Below are 20,119 nucleotides of genomic sequence, written 5' to 3' on the forward strand. Positions count from 1 at the left end.
TTTGTGACCTCTACCAATCAACTTACTTTGGTTGACCTGTTTCCTTTTCTGTTAAACAAACACTTTGGAAGACAGCACCAAGATGGCAGAGTGGAGCTAGGAACTCCCACAAGCTCTCTCCCAGACCACTCCAATATCTCTAAATAATGATTCTAACCACATTCTAGCGTGGCAGAACCCATGGAAAGAATGAGTGAAACAAGTCTCCAGTCCAAGAAAATTTAGGAGATACACTAGATTGGTTATACCAGGGTTAGAAAGGGCCTGCATCCCGGGTCATGCCGGCTGCTGAGCAAACCAGCTCAGGCCATTTAGGAACTGCCCACAGGGTGCCTGGGTCCCTAGGAGCTACTGGATCTGTGGCAGATCTCTCAGTCCAGGGATTGCCAATGACAACTTTGAAGCGGGAAAACCTTACTACACCAGAGTTAGCATGGAACACAGTACAGGGCAGGCCAGGGAACTAGGCTAGGGAACCAGAAAAACAACCATGGAGCCACCAGTTGCTACTTCCAGAAAATTCAACCTACAGAATGTTTTATAAATTTATGAAATTCTAAATTAGTGATACCCTTTGATTTGATAAGTAGATACAATATTTTCTAGATTAAATAGTTTCCAGATTCTTTTTTTATTTTATATTTCATTTTATTTTTCCAATTATATATTATGAAAGTTTTTCAACATTCATTTACATGCATATGCATATTTTAAAATTACATAATTTCCTTCCATTCTCCCTTCCCATCCCCCTCCTACTCAGTGACAAATAGTTGGGTGAATATTGTACAAACATACTTGTGTTTAACACATTCACAGATTAGTCATTTTTGGTATAAGGAATTAGGATTAAGGGAAAAGAAAGAAAACCATGAAGTAGAAATTTTTCAAAAGTGAATGTAGCATTCATTCAGATTATGTAGGATTTGGGGTTTTTTTGGTTTTGATTTTTTTCCTCTGATGGGGATAGCATTATCCATAGCTGATCACCTGGGAATGTTCTGGTTCTCTAAACTAGGACAATGTTGTTAATGTGTAAATTGATCTCTTGGTTTTACACCCTTCGCTCAGCAACAGTTCCTGTAAATCATTCCATGCTTCTCTAGATTCTGACCATTTGTTATTTCTTATAGAACATAGTATTCCACAAAATTATATATACGATAACTTGTTCAGTTGTTCCCCAATCGATAGGCATCCTTTCAATTTCCAATTCTTTGCCACCACGAAAAGAGCTGTTATGAATATTTGGGAACATGTGTGACTTTTTCTATTTTTTATGAATTCTTCTGGATATAGTCCTAGAATTGGAACTGCTGTGTCAAAGGGAATGATCAATTTTATTGCTCTTCAGGCTTAGTTCCATATTGCTCTCCAAAATAGTTGGGTCAGTTTACAACTCTACTCACAATGCATTAATGTCCCAATCCTCCCACAACCTCTCTAAAACATCATTTTCCCTTTTTGTCATCTTAGCCAATCTGATAGATGTGAGGTTATACCTCATAGTTTTTTTTTTAATTTGCATTTCTCTAATCAGTACTATGATTTAGAACATTTTCTCATGTAATTATATATAGCTTTAATTTCTTTATTTCTTCACTTGAAAACATTGACTATTTACAAATTGGGGAATGACTTCTAACCTTATAAATTTGTTGAAATTCTCTATGTAATTTAGAAATGATATCTTTATTAGAACCACTAACTGTGAAGATTGTTTTCCAGCTTTCTGTTTTCATTCTAATTTTGGCATCATTGTTTTTTATTAATGCAAAAACTTTTTAATATAATATAGTCAAAATCATTCATTTTGCAATTTATGAAGTACTCTATTTCTTGCTTGGTCATAAATTTCTTCCCTTTCCATTGATCTGATATACTATTTCTTGGTCTGATAATTGATCTATGGTGTCACACTTTATGTCTAAATCCTGTACCCATTTTGACCTTATTTTATTATAGGTTGTGAGATATGGGTCTATGTTTTTGCCATACTATGTTTAAGTTTTCCCAACAATTTTGTCAAATAGTGACAGAAGCTAATCCCAGAAGCTAAAGTCATTGGGTTTGTCAAACAGTGGTTTACTGTTGTCATTTACTACTATTTCTTTAGAATCTATCCCAATCCACTGATCTATTACTCTATGTCTTAACCAGTGCCAGGCAGTTTAGATGACTGCCACTTTATAGTATAGTTTAGATCTAGTAGAGCTAGGCCACCTTCCTTTACATTTTTTTCCCATTCATTTCCCTTGATATTCTTGAAATTTTGTTGCTCCAGATGAATTTTATTATTATTGTTTCTAGCTCCATAAAATAATAATTTTTTAACTAAAGATTTTATTTATTTTGAGTTTTACAATTTTCCCCCCATCTTACTTCCCTTCCCCCACCCCCCACAGAAAGCAATTTGCTAGTCTTTACATTGTTTCCATGTTTACATTGATCCAAATTGAGTGTGATAAGAGAGAAATCATATCCATAAAGAAGAAACATAAAGTATAAGAGATAACCAAATCAGACAATAAGATAGCAGTTTTTTTTCTAAATTAAAGGTAATAGTTCTTGAATTGTGTTCAAACTCCACAGTTCTTTCACTGGATACAGATGGTATTCTCCATTGTAGACAGCCCCAAATTGCTCCTGACTGTTGCACTGATGAAATAAGCGTGTCCATCAAGGTTAATCTTTACCCCCCAAGTTGCTGTTAGGAGGTACAGTGTTTTTCTGGTTCTGTTCATCTCTCAGTAAAATAATTATTTGGAAATTTGATTGGTATGGCACTAAATAAGTAATTTAATGTGGGTAGAATTGTCATTTTTATCATATTAGCTCAACCTAACCGTGAGCAATTGATAATTTTTCCAACTATTTAGATTTGACTTTATTTGGGTGAGAAATGCTTTGTAATTGTGTTCATACAGTTTCTGGGTTTGTCTTGGGAGGTAAATTCTCAAGTCTTTAATGTTGTCTTCAGGTATTTTAAGTGGAATTTCTCTTTCTATCTTGATCTTGGACTTTGTGGTTCTTATATAGGAATGCTAATGATTTATGTGGGTTTATTTTATATCCTGCTATTTTACTGAATTTGTTAATTGTTTTAAGTGGTTTTTTTAGATGATTTTACTGGGTTCTCTAAGTATACTATCAAATCATCTGCAAAGAGTGAAAGTTTTGTTTCCTCATTGCCAATTTGAATCCCTTCAATTTCTTCTTCTCTTATTCCTAAAACTAACATTTCTAATACTATATTGAACAGTAATGGGAATAATGATTATCCTTGTTTTGCAGATCAAGTAATTTCACATAAAAGAGGTAAGGAAAGGCTTTTACAGTGAAGGGAAGGGTAAAAGGAAAGGGGAAATGAGTGAACCTTCACTCTCATTGGAAAGGGCTCAAAGAGCCCTTAAGATAGACAACTATTTTATCCTAAAGGATAATAGGAGAGAAAAGGTATGGGAGAAGGGGGGGGGGGGAGTAGGTGGTAGAAGAGAGGGAAGATCATGAAGGAGGGTAGTCAGATACAACACACTTTTGAGGATGGACAGGGAGAAAGGAGAGAAAGAATAGAATAATTTGGAATAGCATGGAGGAAAATACAGGTAGCAATAACAACTATGGGAAAAATATTGAAGCAACCTAATACAGATTGAGACACAAATTTTTTCCCCTCACTTTATTTTTCTTGATGTTTTTCTTTCTTTGGGGGAGATTGTGTTTACTTTTAGAACATGATTTTGGTAATAATGTGAATAGAATAAATAATAGTGATTTACAAAAAAATAAATAACATTTTGGATCTGATGATCTTCGAAGTACCTTCCAGTTCTTATCTTCTCTGATTATGTGAGATGACCTTTTTAAATCTTTTTCCAACATAAGCTTCTATGAGCCTATGCAAAATAAGTAAATTATAAGAGAAAAATCAGATGAAAAATGAAGGCATTTTAGAAGAAGGAATATATCCCAATATATCAACTATCTGATCATTTTCCCATCCTCTCTTAAGTCCTTTAGGGAAGATTATCAAATTAGATTCAGTACAGTCTCTTCTGTGGAAGCAGATATGCATTTATCTGATAAGCAATGCTAAATTGCAAGTACCTCATAGTTAGAAACATCTTCCTGGGATGTCAGTTATTTATTTTACTTCCACTTCAGTTGTCCAAGGATATTTATGAAATTTTATTGCATATTATCATGGATCCCTTTGAAATCTGTTGAATCTGTAACAAGACTGAAATCTCTGGTAAATGAAAATATCTTGCTATTGGGTCAAAGACCTGCATGACAGGAAGTATTTCTTGGGGAAATGATAATAATCTACTTATGTTTTGCCAATTGGAAAGTAAATGAATCAAGTATCAACCATCATTTCCCTTTTTTTCTTTTGAATGAAATAATAGGAACAATAAATAGCAACAATTAAAAAACTGAGTTAATAATTAAGTATGCATATTGTTGTTCAGTTGTTTCAGTCATGTTATTTCTTCATGACCCCATTTGGGATTTTGTTGGCAAAATATTGGAGTGGTCTGCTCTTTCCTTCTACATGTCATTTTATAAGTGATGAAACTGAAGCAAATAGAGTCAAGTGACTTTCCCAGGGTTACATACCTCATAAGTGTCTGAGGTCAGATTTGAATTCAGGAAGAGAAGTCTTTGTGACTCTAAACTCAACAAAGAATCAAGATTTGAAAGACATACCAACATACCCATACTTAATTACAAAATTCTAATATTCTTGTTTGGACTTTCAAGTGGATATCTTATGAAATACAGTTGTTTTGTAAATCTGAAAAATATGGCAATAAGAGTTATAGAAGAGCCTGTATCCATGAAAGTTTTTTTTTAGGTTTTTTTTCCAAGGCAAATGGGGTTAAGTGGCTTGCCCAAGGCCACACAGCTAGGTAATTATTAAGTGTCTGAGACCGGATTTGAACTCAGGTACTGCTGACTCCAGAGCTAGTGCTCTATCCACTGTGCCACTTAGCTGTCCCTCATGAAAGTTTTTTTTATTATTATATTTTAATGAAATTGATTTCCTTTGTAATACATACTTCATTAAAAAATCAATTATGTCATCATACTTCAAGATCACTTCATCCGTGGCCTGCACACTTTATTAATATTTTGTAGCCCCAGGATATCATTAATTGAAGGACAGAGTAGGAAATTTCTTTTAAAAACTCCATTTAAGGAGGATAACCAGGTCAGCTTTCTCTTTATTTTCTGACCAATGTCAAAGAAGTTTCACTTTTGGACTTCTTCCTCCTCCTACAATGGGTATACCAATTCCACCAATTAAAATTTTCCTTTTGTGATTCTGTGTGTTGTTTTCCTCATTAGACTGATATCCTTGAGGGATATAATTTTTTTTTTATATATTTTTATTCCCAGTACTTACTGCAGTCCCTAGAATGTAGCAGGTGCTCAACTTTTTCGTGCTGGAGCATGCCTTGTTGATAATACTATTTTCTGCAAGTTTCATTTTTTATTTAGTTGTTTTAGGTTAATTTAGAGGGAAATTAGGAGGAAACTAATATAAAGTACAATTATACTTAATCTCTTGTGAAATTTGTCTTTTGGTCCAAATTTGGCACAAAATATTTAGCATTGGTACTAAAGGGAAAAAATATATTCAGCACTGAAAAAGTTATTGTGTTTTTAAAACCCTTATTGACTGACTGCATGTATCCATGGTGTTAGAATATCATTGAAACCACATGTAGGGGGAAGCTTGGTGGCACAGTCCATAAAGCACTGGCTCTGGAGTCAGGAGTATCTGGGTTCAAATCCGGTCTCAGACACTTAATAATTACCTAGCTGTGTGGCCTTGGGCAAGCCACTTAACCCCATTTGCCTTGCAAAAACCTAAAAAAAAAAAAAGAAACCACATGTAGACACCTTATAGCTACTTTGAGTCATCTCCAAACATTAAACAGTATATTCTACTTCATTTGTTTTTGTCATTGCTTGTAAATAAAATTTGAGATTTTGCTGAGTAATGTGGTAGTTGAATGTTTTAGGTTTTGTATTTTTTTTGGAGGGGGATATGTAGCAATGAATGTTCCAGAAATATACTTAATCCCAAAACTTATGATAACTGAGGGTAGAGTTTATGAAGAGGCTGACATTTCAAAGTTAGACCAAAAATCATTCCTTGTATCTTAATTTTTGTAGGCATGGACCTTTGGACTTTTGAAAGGATAAAGATTAAGCAGAAATTCCAGGGATCCACAAATCAAGAAGTGGTTTACAAACAAAAATTTCAAATGAGTTTAAAATGGTGGGTTTGAGAGAAGCAAAAAAAAAAAAAAGAAAGAAAAATGAAGAATTACTTTACTGTGCTAATGAAAGTAATCAATAGAGAAAAGTGACTCACTTTAGGGGAATGGAGATGGAATCTTTCACTCTTCAACTGAACTAGAAGAAATTATTTCCAAGATGGCAGCATTAAGTTACCAGGTGTCCAGAGCTTTTCCCCTCAGAAAACTAAATGAAACCTCTGAGCAGACATTAAAGCTACAGATCCCACCAAAAAAGAGAGACTATATCCAAAGAAGTTTTCAAACAGTAGACATAGTGAAGAATCTTCAGTGAAGAGCTGTCACTTTTGGGGAAAAAGAAAGGTAAACCCCAGCTAGGTAGAATAGCAGGAATGTCAACAGGAGAATTTTAGCAGTCCAGGTCCCCACAGCTTGAAAACAGCCTAGGTCCTAATAGCTATATATCAAGTTAGCAGGGTGAATCCCAACCCAAAACAAAGTCTGAACCCCGGGAACAAAACAGGGACAAAAGACAGGACTGGGTTATGAACAAACCACTGCATGGGCAGAACCTGAACATAAGGGAGGAAATTAAAATAAACCTCTGCAAATGCAATGTGTGGACTGAATAGGCAACATCTTGATCAAGGACAAGCCAAGGATAAGACTCCAGCCCCAGCACAAACGCTTGGGTCTGTACACCAGGATTAGAGCTTAGACATTTCAAGATGAGCCAAAAAAGCTAAAAGAATGCTCACTATAGAAAGCTGCTATGCAGAAAAAGATGATGGCAATGCCACCTCAGATGAAGAAAACAGTGAAAAATTACCCACAGGAAAGTCTCAAAAGAGTCTATCAATGGGATGCAAATCCCAAAGCTCATAAAAGTTTTTTTAAAAAAAATTAAAACCAAAGAAAAAAGAAGAAGAAATAGTGGAAAAAAATGAGATTCATGCAAGAAAATTATGAAAAATTGACCAAAAAATCAACTCCTTTAAATGTAAAAATAACCACATGGAAAAAGAATGTAACTCTTCAAACAGTATTATCGACCAACTGGAAAAAAGGAATGCAACTCAGCAAAGAGTAAAAATAACCAACTGGAAAAGGAAATATAAAAGTCAACTGAAGAAAATAAAACCCTAAAAAAATAAAATTCAACAAATAAAAGCCAATGAATCTATGAGACAAGAAGAGTTCATCAAACAAAATAAAAAGACTGAAGAAAATTGAAGAAAATGTAAAGTACTTTTTAGGAAAAACAAACAACCTGGAAAATCCATCCAAGAGAGATAATTTATGCATTACGGTACTAGTAGAAAGGTTAGACTCAAAAAAAAGGAACCTGGGAAACATCTTGCAGGAAATTATCAAATCTGGTAGAACAAGAAGACAAAAATAGCCTTTGAAAGAATACATAGGGGACAGCTAGGTGGCATAGTGGATAGAGCGCTGGCCCTGGAGTCAGGAGGACTTGAGTTCAAATGTGACCTCAGAAGCTTAATAATTACCTAGTTGTGTGGCCTTGGGCAAGCTACTTAACCCTATTGTCTTGCAAAAAAAAAAAAGAAAGAAAGAATGCCTAGATAGAACTCTCAGTAGACCATATGTGGACTATGTTATCCCCAACCAGAGGAAAACAAAACAAAACAAAACAAAACAAAATACAAAAAAAAAAAACCCCACAACCCTTCAGAATCTGATGTAAACTTTATAAAAATGATCTCTTATGTATCTTTTCCCTCTTAATCCTAATTCCTTATACTGAAATAACTATTCTGTAAACATATTTATCAAAATATATATTTATAATGCTAACCTGACTGTTTGCCACTAAGTGAAAGAGGGTGGCTGGAAGGAAATTTTGTAACTTAAAAATATATATGTGCACATGGATGAAAATAAATAAATAAATTTTAAAAATTAATAAAAAGAAAGTATAGAAAGAACTTCAGAAAGAGACCTCAGGATAAAAACTCCAAGGACTATCATAGCCAAATTTCAGAATGCTCAAATAACGAAGAAAACACTACAAGCAGCAAAAAAGAAGCAATTTAAATAAAAAAAAAAACGCAATCAGACTTAGACAGGACTTACCAGCTTCAACAATGAAGAATCAGAGGACCTAGAATACCATATATGAGAGGGCAAAGGACCTTGGATTACAACTAAGAATTTACTACCCTGCAGAATTCAGCATATTCTGTGAGGGAAAAGATGAATATTCAATGAAATAGAGGACTTCCAAAATTTCCTATAATAAGGTCAGAACTGAACAGAGAATTCTATCTCCAAATACAAGACTCAAGAGAAGCAGCAAAAAGTAAAGGAAAACAGGAAGGAAAAAACAGAACAAAAGTTATTCAATGTCATCAAATTGTATACAACCCTATGACAGAAGATAAAACACTTGGAAATCTTGAGAATTGTTTTCCTCTTAAAGAGATTAGATTTAGAGGATATGGGTAGGATTGGTTGTTGTCTTTCCACTGTAGAGAACAGGATGACATGACTATGTTTGAGACAAAAAATGAAGATGAAAAGCAGGGGTGTTTACTGTAAATTTTTTGTGACCTACTTTAATTCTGCTTTTGTCACAAAGGTCACGTTTTTTGCTCACTTTCTCTGATGAGGGTATCCTATACTGGGTGGTCAAGAGCCAGTGTCTCCCATACCTTACAATCAATCATAAAGTTCTTAAGAAAGACCTTCAGAGTATCCCAGTACTTAGAGCACTTTGAGACTAGTTAATCAAACCAAAAGTAATTTTAGAGGCAGAAGGGTTGGATTTAGTCCACATTTCAGTTAATAAAGATTTAAGTACCTTGGTTGGGGAGCTAAAGGGGTGGGGAGTGGGGGAGAGTATATGCTTGGGGTGTGGTACAAGTGATTCATGAAATGATTTGGCTTTGGATAATGTTTTGTCTCAAGAGGATTGTGCATCCTTGGAGGGTTCTTGAAAAGGAGGTAAGGTATAAAATGATTATAAATTGATGCAAATCATGACCCTTGAGAAGTATATTTCTAATGAGACAGAAGAGGGTAGACTACTTAGTGACTTTGAGGCAATTCTGCTTATCAAATAATCATGGAATTAATAAATCAATCTGTGATTGTACTTTGAGCTTATCAAGCAATCAATTAATCAAGATTTTATTGATGGTACTTAGTTGATAGTACTTGATTGATTGTACTTGATTGATAGGATAGTATTTCTTTTGATAAGTAACACCAAATGAAGAGGTACAATGATCTATTTTATTAGAGGGGAAAGAAGGGAGTAAATTCTATTGAATAGATTTGGCCAAGAGATTTGGCCAATATTCATTCCCATTTGGGTTTAAAAAACAATCCTATTCTGCAGAAAGAAAAGGGAAGGGGTGGCTAGGTGGCAGAGGATAAAGCACTGGCCTTGGAGTCAGGGAGTACCTGGGTTCTAGCTGTGTAGCCTTGGGCAAGCCACTTAACCCCATTTGCCTTGCAAAAACCTAAAAAAACCCAACCAACCAACTAACCAACCAACCAAATAAATAAATAAATAAATAAATAATAATAGGGAAGAAGGGACTGATAAAAGAGAAGGCAAAGGTATAAGTGAAAATAAACTGAAAGTTAAATTTTAAAAGAAAAGTTAAAGGGGAAAGTGGTGAGGAGGTATAAGAGGAAAGGAAAGAGAACAATATAAATGGGAAAGTGAGTAAGGAGGGAAATACAGAATTAGTAGTCTTAACTGTAAATGTGAATGGGATGAACTCTTCCATAAAAAAAGAAAGTGGATAACAGAATAGATTTAAAAACCAGAATCCAGTTGTTTGCAAGAAACACATTTGAAGCAGGGAGATATGTACAGGAACAATGTAAAAGGATGAAGCAAAATGTATTATGCTTCAGCTGAGGTTAAAAAAAACAGATATCTCAGAGAAAGTAAAAGAAAAAATCAATCTAACTAAAAGGGATAAAGAAGGAAATTACATCTTCTTTAAATGTTGTAGATAATGAAGCTATATCATTATTAAATCTGTATGCACCTAGAAGTATAGCTCCCAAATTCCAAGGAAAAAAGCTGAGTGAATAACAAGGTGACATAGCAAAACTTTAATAATGGGGAACCTCAATCTCCCTCTCTCAGAACTAGAAAAAGCTAACCAAAAAATGGACTAGAAGGAAATTAGGAATGTGAATAAAATTTTAGAAAACTTAGATATAATAGACCTCTAGAGAAAACTTAATGAGAATATCTACAATACATGGCACCTAAATAAAAACTGACCATGTATTAGACCATAAAAGCCTTATAATTAAATGCAAAAAGACAGAAAAAATAAATGCATGCTTTTCAGATCATGCTGCAATAAAGTTCCATGTAATCAAGGGGCGTTGCATGAAATGATCTTAATCTCTTCTAAAACTCACATTTGAAAATCTACAGGCAAAAATTAATTGGAAACTAAATAATTTAATTTTAAATAATGAGAGGATCAAACAGCAAATCAGAGAAATAACAAACACTTATTTCCAAGAAAATGAAAACAATGAGACATCACACCCAAATTTATGGAATGTAGCTCAGGCAGTTTTTTAGGGGAAACTTTATATCTCTAAATGCTTATATGAATAAAATAGAGAAAGAGGAGATCAATGAATTTGATATTCAACTAACAAAGCTAGAAAAAAAGAACAAATTAAAGTCCCCCCAATTAAATACCAAATTAAAAATTCTGAAAACCAAGAAAGAGATTAATAAAACTGAAAGTAGGAAAACCATTGCTCTCATAAATAAAACTAAGAGTTAGTTTAAGGAAAAAACAATAAAATAGATAAACATTTGATTAATCTGATTTAAAAAAAAGAAAGAAGAGAACCAAATTACCAATATAAAATTTGAAAAGGAGGAACTATCCACCAATGAAGAGAAAATTAAAAAGATAGTTTGGAGTTATTTTGCTGAACTGTATGCCAATAAATTTGGTAACCTGAGTGAAATGGATGAATATTTACAAAAATATTTATTGCCCATATTAATAGAAGAGGAAAAAACTACTTAAATAACTTCATTTCAGAAAAAAGAAATGGAAGAAACCTTCAATAAATTCCCTAAGAAAATGTCTCCAGGTTCAGATGGCTTTACAAGTGAATTTTGCCAAACATTTAAGGAACAATTTTGTCTTTTTCTACAAAAACTATTTTAAAAAACGGGAGAAGGAGTTCTGTCAAACTCCTTTTTATGACACCAATATTATGCTGATACCTAAACCTAGAAGAACCAAAACAAACAAAGAAAAACATAGAACAGTCTCCCTAATGAATAGTGAGGCAAAAATCTTAAATAAAATTTTAATAAAGAAATTACAGCATACCAGGTAGACAATGATGGTTCAATATTAGGAAAGTGCTCAACATAATCGAACAAATCAATATCTAAACCAACAGAAATCAATAGATGCTGAAAAACCTTTGAAAAAATACATCCATTCCTATTAAAAACACTAGAAAATATAGGAATAAATAAAGTTTTCTGTAAAATAATAACCAGTATCTATCTGAAACCATCAACAGATATTAGATGTAATGGGGATAAACTAGGACCATTTCCAATAAGAACAGACATGAAAAAAGATGCCCATTATCACCATCACTATTCAATATAGTATTAGTAATATTAGTTTTAGCAAAAAGAGAAGAAACAGAAATTAAAAGAATCAGAATTGGCAATGAGGAAACAAAGCTTTCTCTCTTTGCAGATATAATTGTATTCTTAGAGAACATGTGAAAATCACCTAAAAACTACTTGAAACAATTAACAAATTTAGCAAAGTAGCAGGATATAAAATAAATTCACTTAAACATATTTCATTACCCTTCCACCTCAACATCCATTTTTCTTCTGAAATAAGTAATTCTGTAATCTGTCTGCACTATACAAAATGATCTTTATCTCTTCAAAGACTCACATTTTAAAATATACATGCAAATTTTCGTCTAGTGCCAGTATTTCATCTTTTAGATTCTTAGTCTCCTTTCCCAGATATTTATGCAGGTCACAGCCAGCTACTATGGGTATACACACAAGCTCTCTCCTGAGTCCTCTTCTCTTCTCTCTCTACAATATCTTTTTTTGGTGATCTCATCAGCTGCTTTGAGTTTAATTATGGCCTATATAAGGTTCATTCTCAGATCTTTGTATCCTGCCCTAATATCTCTCCAGAGTTCCAGTTTTACATGACAAATTACTTTATTCTGATATCTCAAATTGGGCATTTCACAAATGCCTCAAACTCAGCATGTCCAAAGAACTCAGTATCCAATCCCCCTCCTCTCCATACTATCTCCTCTTTCTATTTTCTCTTTCACTTTCTAGAATCTCTCTATTCTCCCCAGTCATTAAGGCTCATAACCTTGGAATCATCATCAAATTCCTCTTTGATAGTCATGCTACATATTCAATGTTTCCAAGTCTTGCAGTTACTCTTGTTGTCTTATATATGTTCCTTTTACCTATTCATAGAGTCACCACCCTGAAGCAGGCTTTCATTTTAACATGCCTAGAATATTGACATAGGCTATTATTTGATCTCCCTGTCTCAAGTCTCTTTACTTCAATCCATTTCCATCTAACTGCCCAAGTAATTTTTTTATAGTACAATTCTGATTAAGTGAACCCCTTGATAAGTAAATTACCATGATTCTGACTAGAAGAATATAAAATGTTCAGCTAGTTTTTCAAAGCCCTTTACAAACAAATCCTTTCTACCTATCCTCCTTACTTCTTCCTTTGCAGTATTCTATGTTCCAACGATACTGGCCCTGTTGTAGTTCCTGATGCAAGATATTTCTTCTCCTGACCTTTTTTTTTAAAAGGCTTTCCCACAGACCTGGCATATTTTCCTTTATCTCCTTTGCCTCCTAGCTCAGAGGCTTTAAAACTGTTCAATACATCCAGTAAACACTTTCAATGTTTCCCCCCTGAAATTACTTCCTATTTATCCTTTAGATCTGTTATATATGAAAGTATTTGTAATGCTTATATATCCCATTGAACTCCTTGTGGAAAGGAATTGTGGTTTTTAATTTTCTTTGGATCCCTCTATCATCTTTCTCATAGCTTTAAAACACTGCCTACCTAGCCCATAATATGTGTTAATAATATTTGTTGATTGATTGACCACTATAGTTCTCTATGGTCTTTGATGTCATCTGACTCTGACATTCTATTGCTTTTGTGATTTGTAATGGCATAAATTTAGGAGCACTAGAAAATAACCTTTCCTCATGTACCCCAGTCCTACTCCCTGAAATCCTTTATTTGCTTACCAATACCTTATATTATTGTTAGTATATAATTTTCATCTTGTCTCTTTTCAACTTTATTTGGGATTTTCTTGGCAAAATTTCTGGAATGGTTTTCCATTTCCTTCTCTAGCCCATTTTACAGAGGAGTAAATTTAGACAAACAGGGTTAAATGACTTGCCTCAGGGGCAGCTAGGTGGCACAGTGATAGAGCGCTGGCTCTGGAATCAGGAGTACCTGAGTTCAAATTCGACCTCAGACACTTAATAATTACCTAGTTGTGTTGCCTTGGGCAAGCCACTTAACCCCATTGCCTTGCAAAAACTAAAAAAAAATGACTTGCCTCAGCTCCTGCTGACTCTTGGGCCAGCACTCTATCCATTGTACTACCTAGCTGCCCTATACCTCCAATATTTTTGGTTAAATAAATACTTCAGGATAGTTGAGACAATGACAAATTGAGGTACAATCTTTTTTCCTAGGGTTCATAGATAAATCTTGAACATACAGAACACTGGGGTTGTTCAGTACAGCAACAATCCTTCCTCTACAGAGGTGAGCTATGACCCTGGCTTTGCAGTAACTATATTGAAGGAACCTGAAGTTGGCAGTGATCTTGACACCACTTATTTCTGTGTGTGGGAGTTTTCCTACATGGAAAAGTGGAAATTATTGCTAATGACCAAGGAAACAGGTCCACCCCAAGCTACATCACTTTTACCAACTCAGAACATTTAATTAGTGACATTGCAAAGGATTCAAGAGGAAGTGATCACCAATAACACAATTTTTGATACCAGAAATCTGATTGATCAAAGATTTGATGATTCAGGTTTACAGTAACACATGCTTTGACCTTTTACGGTGCTGAATGACATAGTCAGATCTAAGGTCCACATTGAATTAAAAGCAGTGACCAAATATTTCTATCCAAAATTATCTTCTAATGTCTTGACCAAGATGAAAGAAATTGCTGAAGCTTACCTTGGGAAGACTTACAAATGCTGTGGACACAGTACCAGCCTATTTCTGATTCCCAACGTAAGACCACAGAGGATGCTGGAACAATCACTGATCTCAAGGTACTCTGAATCATCAATGAAACAATTGATAATGCTGTTGCTTATGACTTGTACAAAAAGCTTAATAGAAATGCATTGATCTTTGACTTTGGAAGTGGTACTTTTGATGTACCATTCTTTCCATTGAAGATGTAAGCTTTGAGATCAAGTCTAAATGTGGAGAAAACCACTTGGATGTGGAGGACTTTGGCAAACATAGGGTCTATCATTTTATTGCTGAATTCAAATGAAAGTACGAGAAGGTCATTAGTGAAAACAAGAGACTTATTTGCTATCTGCACACTACTTGTGAATGTACAGAGTGTAGCTTCTCTTTCAGTACCCAGGTCAGTATTGATAATGCCTCCCTCTATGAAAGTATTGACTTCTATTCTTCAATCACCCAAGATTGTTTTGAAGAGTTGAATACTGAACTCTTTCATGGTGCATTGGATTCTGGAAAAGTCCTTAAGAGAAGCAAAACTAGATAAATCACAGATTCATGAATTGTCTTATTGGGAGTTCCACTGGCATTTCCAAAATTCAGAAGTTTCTGTAAGACTTCTTTAATGACAATCAGCTTAAAAAGATTATCAGTATTGATAAGACTGTTGTCTATGTCATAGCTAGCTGTCTAGGTTGTCATTTTGTCTGGTAATAAATTTGAAAATGTCTATATCTTGCTACTGTTGGGTGTCACTTTTCTTTCCCTTAGAACTGGAATTGCTGGTGGAGTTATGAAAGTTCTGATCAAACATCATATCACTACCCTCAACAAGTAGACATAGATCTTTACCAGCTATTCAAACAACCAGTCTGTCATACTTATTTAGATTTATGAAGGTGAGAAAGCAATAACAAAAGATAACAACCTGCTTGACAAGTTTGCGCTCATAGGAATCCCATTCCCCCAGCACCCAGGGGTGTTTCTCAGACTGTAAAAATATTGAACATTAATTCAAATGGCATCCTTAATGTTTCTGTAGTGGATAAGAAAACAGATAAGGAGAACAAGATTGCCATCAACAATGAGAACAGTTCTCTGAGCAAAGAAGGCATTGAGTATATGATCCAGGAGGTTGAGAAATACAAAGTTGAGAAGCAGAGAATCAAGGTATCTTCTAAGAATTCTCTTAACAATCTGATGATTTCAATAAGAAGGCTACCATGGAGGATGAAAAACTGCAATACTAAATTGTTGTTTGAGACAGAAGATCTTTGACAAATGTAATAAAATAATCAACTGTTGGATAAGACCTAAACTGCTGAAAAGAAAGAATTTGAGCATAAGCAGAAAGAATTGGAGGTCTGCAATTTCATCATTACAAAGTTGTACCTGAGTCCAGGGGACATGCTTGCCTGGTGGGAATGGAGCAGCCCATCTGGAAGTACTTCTTCTGGACTCACCATTGAAGAGGTCAACAAAATCCATCAGAAGAGCATTCCACACCACTTTCTAGAAATTGAAGGACTCCAATTTGTAGCTAAGGCAGTAACTGTTTGAAAGTAATGTTCAGGCTCCTGTGTAAATCTGGTCATTCTGAATTCTTGAATGTGTAAAGAGAGACAACAACATTGCATTCTATCAGTACTGTAAACAAGTGGAAAAGGCAGCTAGGTAGCACAATGAATAGAGTATTGGCCTTGGAGTCAAGGGGGAAGGGAGTATGAAACCAGTCTGAGACATTTGATACTTTCTAGATGTAGGACCTTGGGCAAGTCACTTCACACTGATTGCCTCACATCCAGAATTATATCTAGTCATCCTGATTCATATCTGGACCAACCCAGATGGCTCAGAGGAGAGAGTGAGGCTGGTGACAGCACAGTACCTCCTGATTCAAATCTAATTCATGTACTTGTCCTGGCATCATCTCCTTTGATGTCATCTTTTCTTTGAGAAGGATAAACATCATCATCAAACAAATGGAAATACAATTCTTGTCCTAGGAAATAAAATCTATATGAAATTGAGGGGTGGGGAAGAAGAAAATGCTGAATGCTAAGATAAATGGGAAGAAAAAGTAAATGAATCAAAGAATCTTCTTTCCAATACCATATTCTTACTTCTAACAATTAGGAATCAAAGTTTGGGGACCTTTGTGGGTTCAATATCCTGAATAGAAGGGAGGTTATTATTAAGTTTCTGTGGCTTCCATGACACTATTGAATTTATGCAGAATGAGTAAGTAAACCCAAGAAAACAATAGATAGGCTACTTATAACAAAATAATTGCAAAGAAAAATAACAAAATAATTAAACAAAAACTAATGATAAGTTATGGAATATTACAGACATTGTCAGAAAGGATGGATGTATTAGTCTACCTTGATTTTTTGTATTTTTCTTTATATTTTTATCATTTAGTATAAGGAATAGTACCGAGTAGGGGAGGAAAGAGAAGGTATTAGCAAATGGAGGTAATGCAAAAGCAAATACAATCAGCACAAATTTTTAAGAAAGAAAAAAATTAAATATATATAACATACACATTTATGCAAATATATCTAAGCACATTTATCTGTTTCTATATATATCTATATAAATATAAATATAGATACAGATAAATATATACACTTGTAAAGACAATTAATGAGTTAGTTGAGTGGCAGGGAATGTGGAAGATTTGTTTTAAACAGAAAAGTTTTCCTGATGGGTTTTGAATTCAGGTACAAATTAAAGACAAGTTTGGGGAAAATTATTTTGTTTGACTGCATATTTGTCACAAAGAAATTTATTTTTTTTTCAGTGTTGTGGTGATGAGAGAGAGAGAGAGAGAGAAAATAAATGCCTGTTCATTTTAAAAATAGAGAGGTGGGAGGGGTGCTCCAGATGTGAAATATTTTTGTGTGCTTTTGGAGGAGGTTACTATCTTATTTGTTTTATTTAACTGTTTTGCCTTGTTAAAAGAGAACCCTCACAAAGTGGGCGTAATCTTTAAATGTATGTACTGTATAAACAAAGATATCAAAACTCAAAGTGACAGAAAAGGCTAAAAGAATGAACAATTTCATAGACTCAGTAGAAATTTAAGTGACAATCTTTCATTAATTTATTGCTCACTGAATGAGAAAAATATGATGCATTAGTTTATGTATTTTTGCCTTTAAGTTTTTGTGACCTCATGACCCCTCAGATACTTATCTCTTCCTTTTACAGACAATTTCTTGAATATCTAGCATATATATCATCTTTTCCTCTCTCTGTCTAATACATTCTGATTTTAATTCTCCAAGATCACCAATGACCTCTCAATTGTTATAGCTACTATACTTTTTAATAGTTCTTTTTTCCTTTTTTCCAGTAAATGTGGTTAGTTATCCTATCCTTGTTAATGCCTCCTAATTCCTATTTAGCTTAGTTTTGTAATAAAATTTATTCTTAATAAATTCCCCATGACCTATCTGACATGCACACAAACACTTAAATGTGTTTATATATATATATATATATATATATATACATATATATGTATAATCCTTTTAAGTGTCCTGATAATGAGAAAGCTCTTATGAGTTACCAATATAATTTTCCCATTTAGAAATGGAAACAGTTTAATTTAAGTCCCTTATGATTTCCCTTTCCCATTATCTTTTAAGTCTCATATTTGAAGATCAAATTATGTATTCAGTTCTGATCTTTTCCTTATGAAAGTTTAAAAGTCCACATTTCATTGAATGTCCATCTTTTTCCCCAAAAGAATATGTTCAGTTTTGCTGGTTGATTCTTGGTTGTAATCCAAGTTCTTTTTCTTTCTGGAATATCATAATCCAAGCCCTATGATGCTTTAATGTAGAAATTGCTAAATCTTGTATTATCGTGAACATGGTTACATGATATTTGAATTTTTTTCTAGTTGCTTGCAATACTTTTTGCTTAGACTTTAACAAGAGTCCTGTCTCAGTGCCAGCAAAGAAATCCCTTTATTCTTCTTCTGACCAACTATTTTACCCCCTTAGCTATCTGTGGGACAAGAGCTCTGGAAGCATCAACAGCAGCAGCTGCTGCTGCTGTTCAATGGTTCCTTAGTCCTGATTCTGGTTTGCTGGGGCCTGGTCTGCACTGGCATGGCCCATCCTGGACTGCAACAGACCTTTCCTTTTGACCTTCTAAGTTGTTGGGCTAGAAAATTGTTTTACTCTATCTTTTTGTAGGTTCTACGACTCTAAAATTTGATTAGAGTCATTATTTAAAGTTATTTGGTGGAGTTTGGGAGAAAGTTCAGCAAAGTCTCTACCTTTGCTCTTTCCTCTTTGCTCTACCTTCCCTCAGTCTTATAGTTTTCCCTTGGGAAGAGCCAACAATCTGTTTGGAAAAGATCTAAGACAATTCACTGATGATCAAACATACTACTCACTTCCTGTAGAGAACTGGTGAACTGTATATGCAGAATGAAGCATACTTTTAACAATTTCTTTATTTTATTTTATTTTTTGATTATGTTTTCTTTTTCAATACTGCTAATATGGAAATAATTTACATGACTTTACATGTCTACTTGGTATAAAATTGCTTGCCTTCTCAAACAGAAGAAAGGAGTGGTGAGGGAAATGAATGTAAAATTCAAGATTAAAAAAATTAACGTAATTGGGAAAATATTTAATGAAATAAAAAAAATTTAAAAGAAAAACTACCCAGGAAAAACAGCATATAATCCTTCAAAGGGGAAAAAATGGGTATTTAGTAAAATAGGGAACTTTCTAGTATTCCTGATGAAAAGAACAGACAGAGAATTTGAAATGCAAATATAAGACTCAAGAGAAATAAAAACATAAACATGAAAGTGAAATCATAAGGGATTCATTAAAGTTAAACTGTTTACCTTCCTATATAGGAAGATGATTTAAACAACTCCTTAGAAATTTATTATTATTAGTTAACTAGAAATAGTTATATAGACAGAGAACAAGATTATTATTATTATTATGTTAGGGTGATCTTCAAAAAATAATGGAGAGGTGAAAAAGATGGAAGCCTTGGGAGAAGGAGGAAGGGAGCAACAGAATGTGGATATATTTTTCACATAAGAGGTATGCAATGAAGAACATTTAGAGTAGAGGGGAAAGTCATGGGGAGTGTGCAACTCTAGAACATCACTCTCATTGGAATTGTTTCAAAGATATAAGAATATTTAAACATAATTTGATATAGAAATCTGATTCAATAGGGACTAAGACTGGAAGAGGAGAGGGTAAAGATTATTTTAATTATTTTCTCATATCTCCAGCATCAATTGCTTTTCTAGACAGGAGGTAGCTTTTTGGGTGATGGCATATCACTGGGGTAGCCTCAACTGCTTTAAAAGTTTTTGTTGAATGATAGAACATACCATCATTTTCTCCTTTCCCAAATTTTCTTTGTTCTATAACACAGTTGTAGGTACCTCCCTGTCCTCTGCCCTTTTTTCTCCTTTGGTGATCTTATATAATAGCATGACTTCAATTATCAATTTTAAAATGATAATGATGATGATAATACTACTACTACCATTGCTACT

General features: G+C 34.0%; 1 pseudogene; it reads left to right on the forward strand.

The window, feature by feature from the left end:
- The first annotated feature begins 278 nt into the window (after nt 1–278).
- On the forward strand, nt 279–18,727 carry LOC141507212 (heat shock cognate 71 kDa protein pseudogene; annotated as a pseudogene).
- Nucleotides 18,728–20,119: the final 1,392 nt, after the last annotated feature.

Source organism: Macrotis lagotis, chromosome 1 (assembly GCF_037893015.1).
Source record: "Macrotis lagotis isolate mMagLag1 chromosome 1, bilby.v1.9.chrom.fasta, whole genome shotgun sequence".
Classification (NCBI taxonomy): Eukaryota; Metazoa; Chordata; class Mammalia; order Peramelemorphia; family Peramelidae; genus Macrotis; species Macrotis lagotis.